Consider the following 11,582-nt stretch of genomic DNA (forward strand, 5'->3'; position numbering starts at 1 on the left):
CAAGAATGAACCTCATTGGTTCTTGAGGAAGCTCAAACGAGCTGTGTAACACGAGAATGAACCTCATTGGTTCTTGCAGAAGCTCAAACATGATGATATCAACTGATGGCTAAATCAATTACTTCAATTCTCATCTTTTTGAGAAAAATGTTAGTTTTTCCACCGTGAATGTGGCATTTTCAGATTCCATTAACGTTTAACCTTCAGCCCAACACCAAGGTCATTCTGTGCATAAATCAAGATGTTCATAGGTGGAAAATATGAGGACTGGATCAATGCACAATCCTTGAGCTGCTGCAGAATCTGCGATTAGTTGAGCTGGGGGGGGGTTTCATCGACAAGCAATTTCTCACTGCAAAACATCTTAAAGGAGCACTAGGTAGGTTTTGCTCTCGGGGTCCCCCTACAGTTGGGAAACAGTATTGTCCTCTACTACTGTCGTAAACTCTGTCATCATCCTACATCAGGGGATGCGCACGTGCATTTGTTGACTTGACAACCATGATAGCCCTGAACACTGCAGGAGGAGTTCACATGCAGGTGTTCTGCTTGCGTCGCGTGTGAAATGTCTTCATCCCAGGTACAGTGGCTAATGTTTCAGCATGTCATATGAATATAATTTCATGGGTTTTATTTTTTTCAAACGCCAAATGATCGCGATGCTCACGTTTACAAGCCAGCGTCATTATAGTAGCCTAGTCTATTGGTTACCGTTTTACTGAATCTATATGATACTTCAATTCAATGGTAGGCAATAACCATATATCGGCAATATTATAATATCAAGCTACCATAGATGAATCTGCAAATTTGAAAAATCGATTTGCATTATAGCTTGAGGCAAGACAAATAAACAAATATCACAGATATGTTAGGTATCCTAAAATATGATTTTGTACGTCTTATGTATTTACTTGTAAGAATGTAGCCCCTCCTCCTTCAGCTCACGCCAACGAGCAAACGCTGGCCCAGTGTTGATCCTCGTCCTGCCTTTAATCCGATCACTTTCTCGTTTCCTCTTTTTGCTTTCCTCCGACAAAACCTTTGCTTTCTTATTTTTCTGTGCTGCTTCGGCCATGACTATAACATCCGGCAAAAAACAAACGATAGTTGGGCTCGCACGTCCGAATTTAAGGAAGTGGGTTGTGGTGGTGGAAGTGACGTATATGTCGTAAAGCAGTCGAATTTTGTAGTTCTTTTTGTTCTCGGGTTACTACCCGAAACCCGAAGTTTAAAAGTATGATTAAAAACGATACAGACCCCGTCAGGCTATGGCAGACGTGTCATTCAACCTATTGTAAGTCGATGTATCATCACAATAGTCTTGAAAATATATTATGAAGGTTGAAAAGTTACCTAGTGCTGCTTTAAAGGGATAGTTCACCCAAAAATGAAAATTCTGTCATCATTTACTCACCCTCAAGTTGTTCCAAACCTGTATGAGTTTCTTTCTACTATTGAACACAAAAGAAGATATTTTGAAGAATGTTTGTAACCAAGCAGATCGAGCAACCATTGATTTTTCCCTACCATGGTAGTCAATAATTGCTTTATCTGCTTGGTTACAAACATTCTTCAAAATATCTTCTTTTGTGTTCAGCAGAACAGAGTAAATGATGATAGAATTTAAATTTTTGGGTGAACTATCCCTTTAACGCCTGAAATTGTTTTGTGGGGTTAGGTCATAAATCATCATCAGAAAAATGGTGTTGAAAAAGTTATAACCAAGAATATAGATTACATTTTTTTCCAGACAAAAGAATATCTAATAAATATATAAAAGGGGAAAAAAAGGTATTTGGAGCATTACAAATGAAATCACTGAAACTGAATCAATTCAAAGAGTTCAATTAGTAAAGTGGCCCATTATAAGTGACCTCTGCACATGCCTATAAATGAGCTCTTTAATGACCTATGCAGATTTAGAGGTCATTTCATTCTTCAAGAGGGTGCTGCATTCTCTCAATATGTCTTTTGACTTTTTCTTATATTCCACAACAGCCTTCAGTACATTGCATATGAAATATGCAGTCAAGCACGTAGGGTTATCCAGAGGTTAAGAATAACTTGACAGCTGAGGGGACATTGGGCTATTATATTACCGAGTGCAGAATAAAAGCAATTCTTGTATTTCGCCGAAATTCCATGCTCTACTGCCAAACTACCTTTTGTCTGAAACATAATGTTGCTTCATTCTGCTCTCATAACCATTTTTGAGAATTTTATTATTAAGAAAGTGTCCCAAAAAATATAATTCACGAGTTCGTGTGCCCATATAATCTTAGTGAAAGTGGTAAACAGATTTGGCTTGCTGTCTGCTATAGAGGGGCTCGGAGAAGATATTCTACCCGAGCTCCGATTGCCCCCCTATAACAGGCAAAATTGTACAAAAGGAGGAGCAGGGGAGGAGGAGGGATGCTGCAGGAACTAAAAATGGGAAGAGGTAAGCTGCTGGTTTTATACCTTGGTATTAATTGGAAGATTAGATGGGCGTACTCCTCCCGAAATTACGTTTAATAACTTCACATGTAGAAACAAAACCAATGCAGCCTAAGACAGAAAAAGTTATATTAAACTGGAACCGTTGTTGGAACCCAAGATGCTTTGCAGTTAGGTTATCGGATCAAAGCAAGAACACATGCCGTGCTGTCAGAGGCATTCAGGGATGGTTTGAAATGGTCAAATGGTGTTTTGATTGGGTGAATGTACTTGACCAGATCACCAGGGATGTTTTATCCGTTGATTTGTTTTGTTTTGGTCCCATTCTATGCACCTGTTCAGTCCCTCCCTGGTGGCTGCAAGTGTCCAACCAAATGTGAGTGATCAGAATTGACAGCGGGGAAATGGGAATTCAATTTCACACGTCACCTGCTGCTCGCTAGAATGCAATCCACCAGTATGAAGGGAAGAGAAAGAGAAACTAATATCTTCATCACTAAACATGTTGGAGGCTTGACCGATAGTAATTTCATCCTGCAATACAGTATCTTTTTGATAACGCTGTAGTCTCAGAATTAAAACCAGAGAATACATGAATATGTAAAATGTTGCCCTGCAAAGTGTTTGACCCTGGAGTCATGGATGGTAATTGAGTTTCAGATAGGCCGCTTTGCAGAAAACTCATTCACATGGTAGAATTGCCTTGAAGGCATGCAACGAATAGAAAAGAGATGCATGTTGAGGAATTGTTTTCAACAGTGAGTGACTGATAATCAATACCGTCCCATATCATTAAACTGTAGGAGAATACATTAATTTGTCTCTAAAAATGCAGTCATTCCAAAAAAACATCAATGCTTAATCAATATTTTAGACGTGTTAAGGATTTTTGCATTAAATTCAATTAAATGCAATTCATTAATTATGTTTTTAAATAACAGATATTTTCACAGATCCTTGGTTGGAAACCATGCCGTTGTTCGATCAAAGTCGGTGAGTCTCATAAAAAACAATACCTAATAAACATAAGCACGAATCTTATTTGTGCCGACCCAAACATCATAAATTTCAATCACATCAAGGGTTGTGTCAAGAGCTCAGCTGCTGTATTTATTTATTTAGCTAAATTATTTATTCATTCATTTTAGGATGATCTCTGATGAGCCCATGACAAGCGAGGGCGACGCACGACACGACAGGACCAGGTGAGCGTTAACAAGCCGCCATGCACACGTGATCTTCATCAATGAAATGTCAATTCCAATTTCATAGAGAAATTGGATGTACATGCTCCATATCAGGGTTCTCACAAATTAAATTGGATTTGAAGAGGGATCTTTTTGAAGAATTGGGCCATGCAATCAAGTCTGTTTCAGTGAGTGAGCAAACAGATAGAATTACCAGCATTCTTCTCACACACTTAATAAATAAATAGATGATCTGTTGTAGGCAGTGTTCTTAGTTTGTTAGAGTCACCATTAAAATCAAAACGACTTGTTTTATATTGAACATTGCAGTATTTATTATAAAGGATTCATCACACATGCACATCACTATTAATCAAATTTTTAATCAGAATAACGTCCCCTCCCTCTCTTCTCTGATAACATGTTTACCGTTAGCCTGGTTAAAACCAGACCATTCTCAGTAGTAACTGAGTTATGGTATGGCAAAGCTTCATAGACAAATCATTTCCAAAGGGGCGTCACCAACGTCTCAGATGGTCTATCCAATTCTGGTCTGTCCGCTCAAATGCCTCTCGGTGCAATTGGATAGACCTAAAACCAATCAGAGCGATGAGGGAGATGACGTATGCAGAGCGACGGAGAAACATCTGAGACTCTGGCCGACCTTCGGGCGTTCAGCATTCAAACAGCGCGTCGCGTTCGGTTGGTTACGACCAGTGTTGCCACAGTTACTTTGAAAAAGTAATCTGATTACTGATTACTCCTTTAAAAAGTAACTTAGTTACTTTATAGATTACTTGATTTTAAAAGTAACTAAGTTAGATTACAAGTTACTTTATTAGTTACATTCAGCAGTTGCCGACAACACCCCTCCCGCCTCAACATAAAAATTATAACCATTTTTGCCAACACTCACTTTATTGGAAGTGCATTTTTAACAGTAACATTCAAAAATGTCTCGACATTTTAAGTTGAAATTAAAAAATATTTCCTGAAAAAAATGTATAAAGACAGTCTTTCTTGACTTCACTTAACATAAATACTCTCCCCGAGACGCAAGAAGAAAGCAAAAATATATATTTTTACTAAGGAAAATTACAAAAATAGTAACTCACAGTGACTTGGATAAATTACTTTAATCTGATTACTGGTTTGGAAATAGTAACGCGTTAGATTCTTCGTTACTGGAAAAAAGTAGTCCGATTAGAGTAACGCGTTACTGGCATCACTGGTTACGACAGGCAGCACATAATAAATGCCCATTATTATACCTGATCTGTAGATAAAGGGCTGTGGGTTTGCGTAAAGTGACTTTATCTGGCTGTTTATCTACGTTAGCTGTTTCTGAACGATGTTGTAACCTACTCGCTACTACTCGGTGACAACACATGGACTATTAATTAACATTACACGCACAATAACTGGAATTTAAAACTGTGAAGAAACAAATAATCAGTGAACTGGTGGACAGATATACATTATAGACTAGGATTTGTGTGCTCAACATCTCTTCTCTGGGTGCTGTGAACTTTTCAATGCACACTCGCGCTGCACACTCTGACTTGTTTTAAGCGCATCATTCTGCACCCGGGATGCGCATATAAGCGGTTTGTGTCGCTCTGTTTAGAAGCGTTTCATATTATAATGGTTTTGTGCTCTGAAATATTATTAAAACCCAGTCTTGTTCTCTCGTATCTATCATATCTTTGTTGCCCAATTAAAAAGCTGTTCATTACGTTTACAATAAACATTTTGTAATTTTATATTTGTAGGCATATATATCATTTTTCAAATTCATATATAAAGCTAATTTTATAAATTGTTTTTCATAAATGCATTTGATTAGAACACAAGGTAATCTGTACCTTTTTATTAACATGTTTAGATTTTATACATTTAGTCCAAAGATATTTTTTAAGAATTACTTTGTGTAATTGTAATTTTTGTAACTATCCACTCATATATTTGTCATAGCTTATGATTAGGCCTATATATGTTTATTCATTTATTGTTTTCTCTATAATGAAGTAGTGTGTACAGCAAACTGCTGTAACTGTTGGACAGTGTTCCTTTATAAAAAAAGAGTGATTTTTATACTTTTTAATGCTATATATATATATATATATATATATATATATATATATATATATATATATATATATATATATATATATATATATATATATATATATATATATATGTGTGTTTTTTGAAGAGACACTGCCCATCTTGCCTCCTTCTTGACAGCCTACATTTCGAATAATAGCTTTGATTAATGATGAAAATTAAGGTTTCAAAATCGTGATTGTTTGGATTGGTTTTTTCTGCCATCGAGCCACAGGCGTTCACTGAATGGCCATATGGCTCGCGAGCCTAGAGGTTCCCGACCGCTGTTGTAAGCAGACAATTATGAATCTGGGATTACAGATACAAATTTTACTTTAACAATGAGCAGAATTATTACAACACAAAGAAAAAAATATAGAGGAGCGTCAGAATGAGCAGTCACGCAAGACACGCACCATAGCAACACGTCATGCCAACGACATTTCAGACTGACAGATAACGTTACGTAAAAGATAAACGGGACATTTGAGCACTTTGTTACTGTTTTGTACACGCTGTTATATTAATTATAATTCAAATTCTGTTTTATTGGTCACAATATTATTGATGATTGATGAGAGGGGCACTTTTGATAGGCAACATTTTTAAAAAGGGCAGGGGCTCGAGCCCACAAAGCCCTCCCTTCTGCACTTGCCTGGTGTGTGTGTGTGTCCTTTCACAAAATGCGGCGAAAACTCCTACATGGCGTTAATAGTTAGATTAAGGTGTGTACATGTCTACAATGCACTTCGATAATGCGACTAAAATAGGCATACTCCACATGTCTTAATTCGATTTTTGTTTAATTCGAGTATGGCTTTAACCGGATTTAGGTAATTAGAAATAGCTGTTTACATGGTAGTTTCTTAATCAGAGTATGGTCTTAATCAGATTAATATCAGAGTATTGTTGTCCATGTAAACGTACTGACTGATTTTCCTTGGCAAAGAAATGACACTTTTATCCAAATGTACTGATTTATGGTGTCTCAAGTTTAAAAAAAATACCGAATTATTGAATCATAATTCAATATTATATAATTCAACTATTACCTAAAATGTTTCAGATTGAATCAACGTTATATATTTTTTTTCAGTGTAGAGCATCAAACAGATGGAATGCAATGCATTTGAACTCATTATCATTTCATTTTGGTGCAAATTATAAAAAAGCTAATTCAGTGAAAGTGAAATAAGACAGCATTGCTTTTCACTGCAAAAGTTTTTTATTTATTATATCATATAGAGAATAAGACAGATGGTGGAAGTTAAAATGGATTCAGGTTTTCGGGGAGTGGCAGTCTCAGAGACATTGGATGTCTGAGAAGCAGTAGCTGTATCATATCCAGTGGCAGTTGATAGGCAGTGGCAGCGTTGACCTGTGAGGCAGCGTTGACCTGAGAGGCTAAGCTAAATAATAATGCCCAAATGTCAAAATATTGATAGTAAGGGGTATTGTGCCTCTTGGTGGCGCTATTATAGAACAAAACATGAAATTCCCATTGATTACAATGTAGTATTATGATATAAAATGCTAATGCTATACTTTACGAATGCATTAGCGTATCGTTACAAAACTCGGTATGTGTCTTCTGCACCATGCACTGAAGGTACTCAAAAAGTTTCGAGGCAGCGACACCTTGTGGTCAAAAGTTTTAGCAAAATTTACAAAAATGCTAATAACTTTTGACTAAATTAGCCTATTGTAATTAAACTGATCATAATACATTCCTTGGCTCATGCCGTGAACATAGATACCAATTTTGCCATATTTGGCAAACCTTCCTGTCCTCCATCTTGTTATTTGTTAAAAACCTTCTTTTTCAAACGCGTCCTAGACCACTTGATCTTCAGATCGTGCCGACAAAAAGTTATGGATTTTGCGCCGATAGACGAAACCATTTTTGTATCCACCTGTTTCCGGGGGCGCTACTGTAAAAAAGAACGTGGGTACAACTTCCGGTGAGGCGGCGGAAGTAGTATTCCAATGGTATTTTGTGTGCTAGTTAGTGCAGAGGCTAAGTGTTTTTCGGATCATTGGCAAGGTTTCAAAATTATAATTTTTACTTTTTTTTTTTATCAGATGGTGCCACAAGGGTTAAGTGAAGGTTACTGTGAAGCAACATTTGCAGAATGACACACTAAATTTAATTTAGTACATTTATTAGTTAATTGATAATATTGCAATACAATTTTCGTGTCCTTAATTGTCCTTCCTTACTTTACTGACCTTCCACCAAAGTGCTGCTGCATGACTACAACAGCGTCCTGGCCCTAATTCATGAACAACCCGCTGTCTGTACTTGACCTGTCACTGATGCTAGAACCCATGCCTTGTGATGGGATACATGTAGGCTCGGCTCAATGTCCGCTTTTAGATCGTTTCCGACAGATACCGATATGCCTCTGAGCTTTTCAAATTGCTCATCGCCTTACCATCACAGCCTACTGAATCTAGAAAATAGCTAAAAATGCTACCGTACTTGATACGAGGCCCCTTTTTCAGTCATCCTCCCAACCAACTACCGCGGAGGGTAAAGGTACTGTTGTTTCACCCTTTTGAAAGTTTGTTGAGGTTGTCTTTTCACATCGTTAGCCAATTTGGATAGCTTGAATGACTGTTGAATGTTGAATGTCAATAAGTTATGTTTCCATCCACCTATTTTTATGCACATTTTGGGATAACGTTATTGCATCAAAAAAAAAAGCACATGAATTCTATAAATGCACATAAAAAATGTATGCGCTCGTTTGAGTCGGATACATTTTCTATCCGATACGAAAACGTGCGCATAAACTACGATGAAAATGCATAAAGTCCCGCTTGTTTACTTTGAACCGGAAGACGTTCCCACTTTTGACGCAAGGCTTCATGGGGCGTTGGAAACTTGTGGATAGCGCTGCAACGAATTTGAGGCATGGTGCCAAAATGACTCCATGGGCCCTATTTTAACGATCTGAAACGCAAGTGTCAAAGCACGAAGCGCAAGTAACTTTGTGGGCGGGTCTCGGCGCTGTTGCTATTTTCCCGGCAGGATAAATGGCTCTTGCGCCTGGCGCAAATCTAAAATGGGTTGGTCTGAAGTAGCTTCATTATTCATAGGTGTGGTTTGGGCGTAACGTGAATAAACCAATCCGAGCGTCATCCAACATTCCCTTTAAAAGCAGGTGCGCAAGTTCCATTATGGATTGCTATTATTATGGCGTATTTACCAGGCGCACGCCAGGAGCGGTTCACAGCAGAGGAGACTGATGTTCTTGTAAGAGCAGTGAAAGACAGAGAAGTGAAGTTGTAATGTTGTACATTATGGTAAAGGTGATTTCACAGTCTTTTTTTTTCAGTCTTTCAGTTTTTTCAGTTTTTCAGTCGATTTTTTTTCCTGGTTCTTGACGGACAAACCAATTTGTCAGATGTCCTTATATAGGCTACATATATCGTTAGCCTCATAGCATAATTGCCTAAGTCATTTGTTGGCCCAATTGAGATATCTGCCTAACTTTACTGTGAAAAAATACCTAAAAATGTTTTTTTTTCTTGTTTACCAAAAACATTGAAATATGACTTAGGCAATTATGCTATGAGGCTAACGATATGTCTTGCCACTATTGGGCAAACAGGTCTTATCCTTAATTATTACAATTAGCCTGAATCATTTGTAAGCTAGATTTATGCCTATTTTTTCACATCTTCGTGGCACACCACAATGATTTCCGTCATCTCATGTGTTAATATTTTTTTAGTGTAACAATTTATGATTTGCAAAAATAACTGTTGCATCTGTGTAGGTTACATGAGCAAAGTGTATGCGCGTTGTGCACGCTATACATTATGGTCAAGCATGCGCCCTTAAAATAGCATAATGAACAACGCGCCACTGACTTTAGACTAGGTTTTTTCTGGTCAGTGGCGCAATTGTTTAATGGAACAGCAAAATAGCACCAGGGATTTTTTGCGCCGGAACACGCCTCCTTTTTTGCGCTGAACCGCCCAGGGAGCGCAAGTTCATTCACTACTTTAGCGACGTGCTTCTGTGGAGGGAAAAGCGCGCTTTGCGCGGGTGCAAAATAGGAATGACACATGCGTCGGTGTACAAAGTCAATTGCGCTGGGTGCAAGATAGGGCCCCATATCTCTGCAATGCTTTGACTTATTGACACTAAACTTTGCATGTATCATTGTTCCCTTATTCTGACCACACCACATCAATTTCGGAACTGTGCCACCTATTGGTCAAAGCTGATAAACCATTAAATCATTATAATTGACTGTATTTATAATTTTACAGCTATTTTGCCTAAAATTATCTTAATATGTCTTCAATGGCTCCTTGACACTCCCAGACATGTTGGCAAGTCCTATTGTCTTTTTTGTGCTTGGCCCCGGTAACGGTTGCTTGCAGCTATATTTGAAGAGTTCAGATGCAAAAGCCTCTAAAAGCCACCTCGGTCAAAAATGAGATAACGATACTGAATGAATGCTCTCCGTATATAGTATACGTTCATAAAATACTTTCACTCCAAACCCACTAAATCCCAGCCTCAGCCCATTCAGAAGTACCGGTACTTAGGTAGAAACCTATACATAGAAGCCTGACAAAAATGCTTATTTTAAAGAAAAACATCAGACGGACTCAGAGGCTTTTGCATCTGAAGTCTTCATTTATCAGTATAATGGTTACTGTGATTAAAGATGTTCATATTTGTTTGATTGCACTGTTGGGAAAAAGTAATTAAGCTACCTTTAAAGGTCAAAACCACCCTTTCATTACATCATAAACCAGAAGTTAAAGGATTTTGATGAAGTGTATCACCTTTCAAAGCTGGGCTTGCCCTAAACAAAGCATCTTCCTCCTTTTTAAGAATGACTCCAAGGGCTAGAGCAGCAAATAAAATAAAACATTCAAATTGTGCACACATCAAAGCACATTTGATAGATAATTTACTGCATAAATAATATTTTACTCAATTTACTTGAATATATGCTCAGATCGACAGATGGTACAGTGACAATGCACTTACCTTGATGTTTTGGGACATTCCACTCCAGTTGTCCCTTCTTTGTCTTGTTGATAATTTGTTTTTGCTTGGTGCCTTGGTGAAGCTGGCTTTTGTTTAGGTGTACCTTGGTGAAGCAGTACCGTAAAAGCAGCATACTAGCAGTGATCAGCATGGCTTGATTTTCGCAGAATATAGGCTGAACTGTATATTAACCAAGCAGAGTGCAACTCGCAGACTGAATTGTTAAAGCAGAACGAATCTTGCAATCGAGAAAACAGACTTGTCTTAAATGAAGCAGTACCGAGTAATGAAGACAGTCAAGCAGACCGAGGGCCCTATCTTGCACCCAGCGCAATTGACTTTGTACACCGACGCATGTGTCATTCCTATTTTGCACCCGCGCAAAGCGCGCTTTTCCCTCCACAGAAGCACGTCGCTAAACTAGTGAATGAACTTGCGCTACCTGGGCGGTTCAGCGCAAAAAAGGAGGCGTGTTCCGGCGCAAACAATCCCTGGTGCTATTTTGCTGTTCCATTAAACAATTGCGCCACTGACCAGAAAAAAACTAGTCTAAAGTCAGTGGCGCGTTGCGCGTTGTTCATTATGCTATTTTAAGGGCGCATGCTTGACCATAATGTATAGCGTGCACAACGCGCATACACTTTGCTCATGTAATCTACACAGATGCAACAGTTATTTTTGCAAATCATAAATTGTTACACTAAAAAATATTAACACATGAGATGACGGAAATCATTGTGGTGTGCCACGAAGATGTGAAAAAATAGGCATAAATCTAGCTTACAAATTATTCAGGCTAATTGTAATAATTAAGGATAAGACCTGTTTGCCCA

The sequence above is a fragment of the Gobio gobio genome, assembly GCF_949357685.1.
Source record: "Gobio gobio genome assembly, chromosome: 22".
NCBI lineage: Eukaryota > Metazoa > Chordata > Actinopteri > Cypriniformes > Gobionidae > Gobio > Gobio gobio.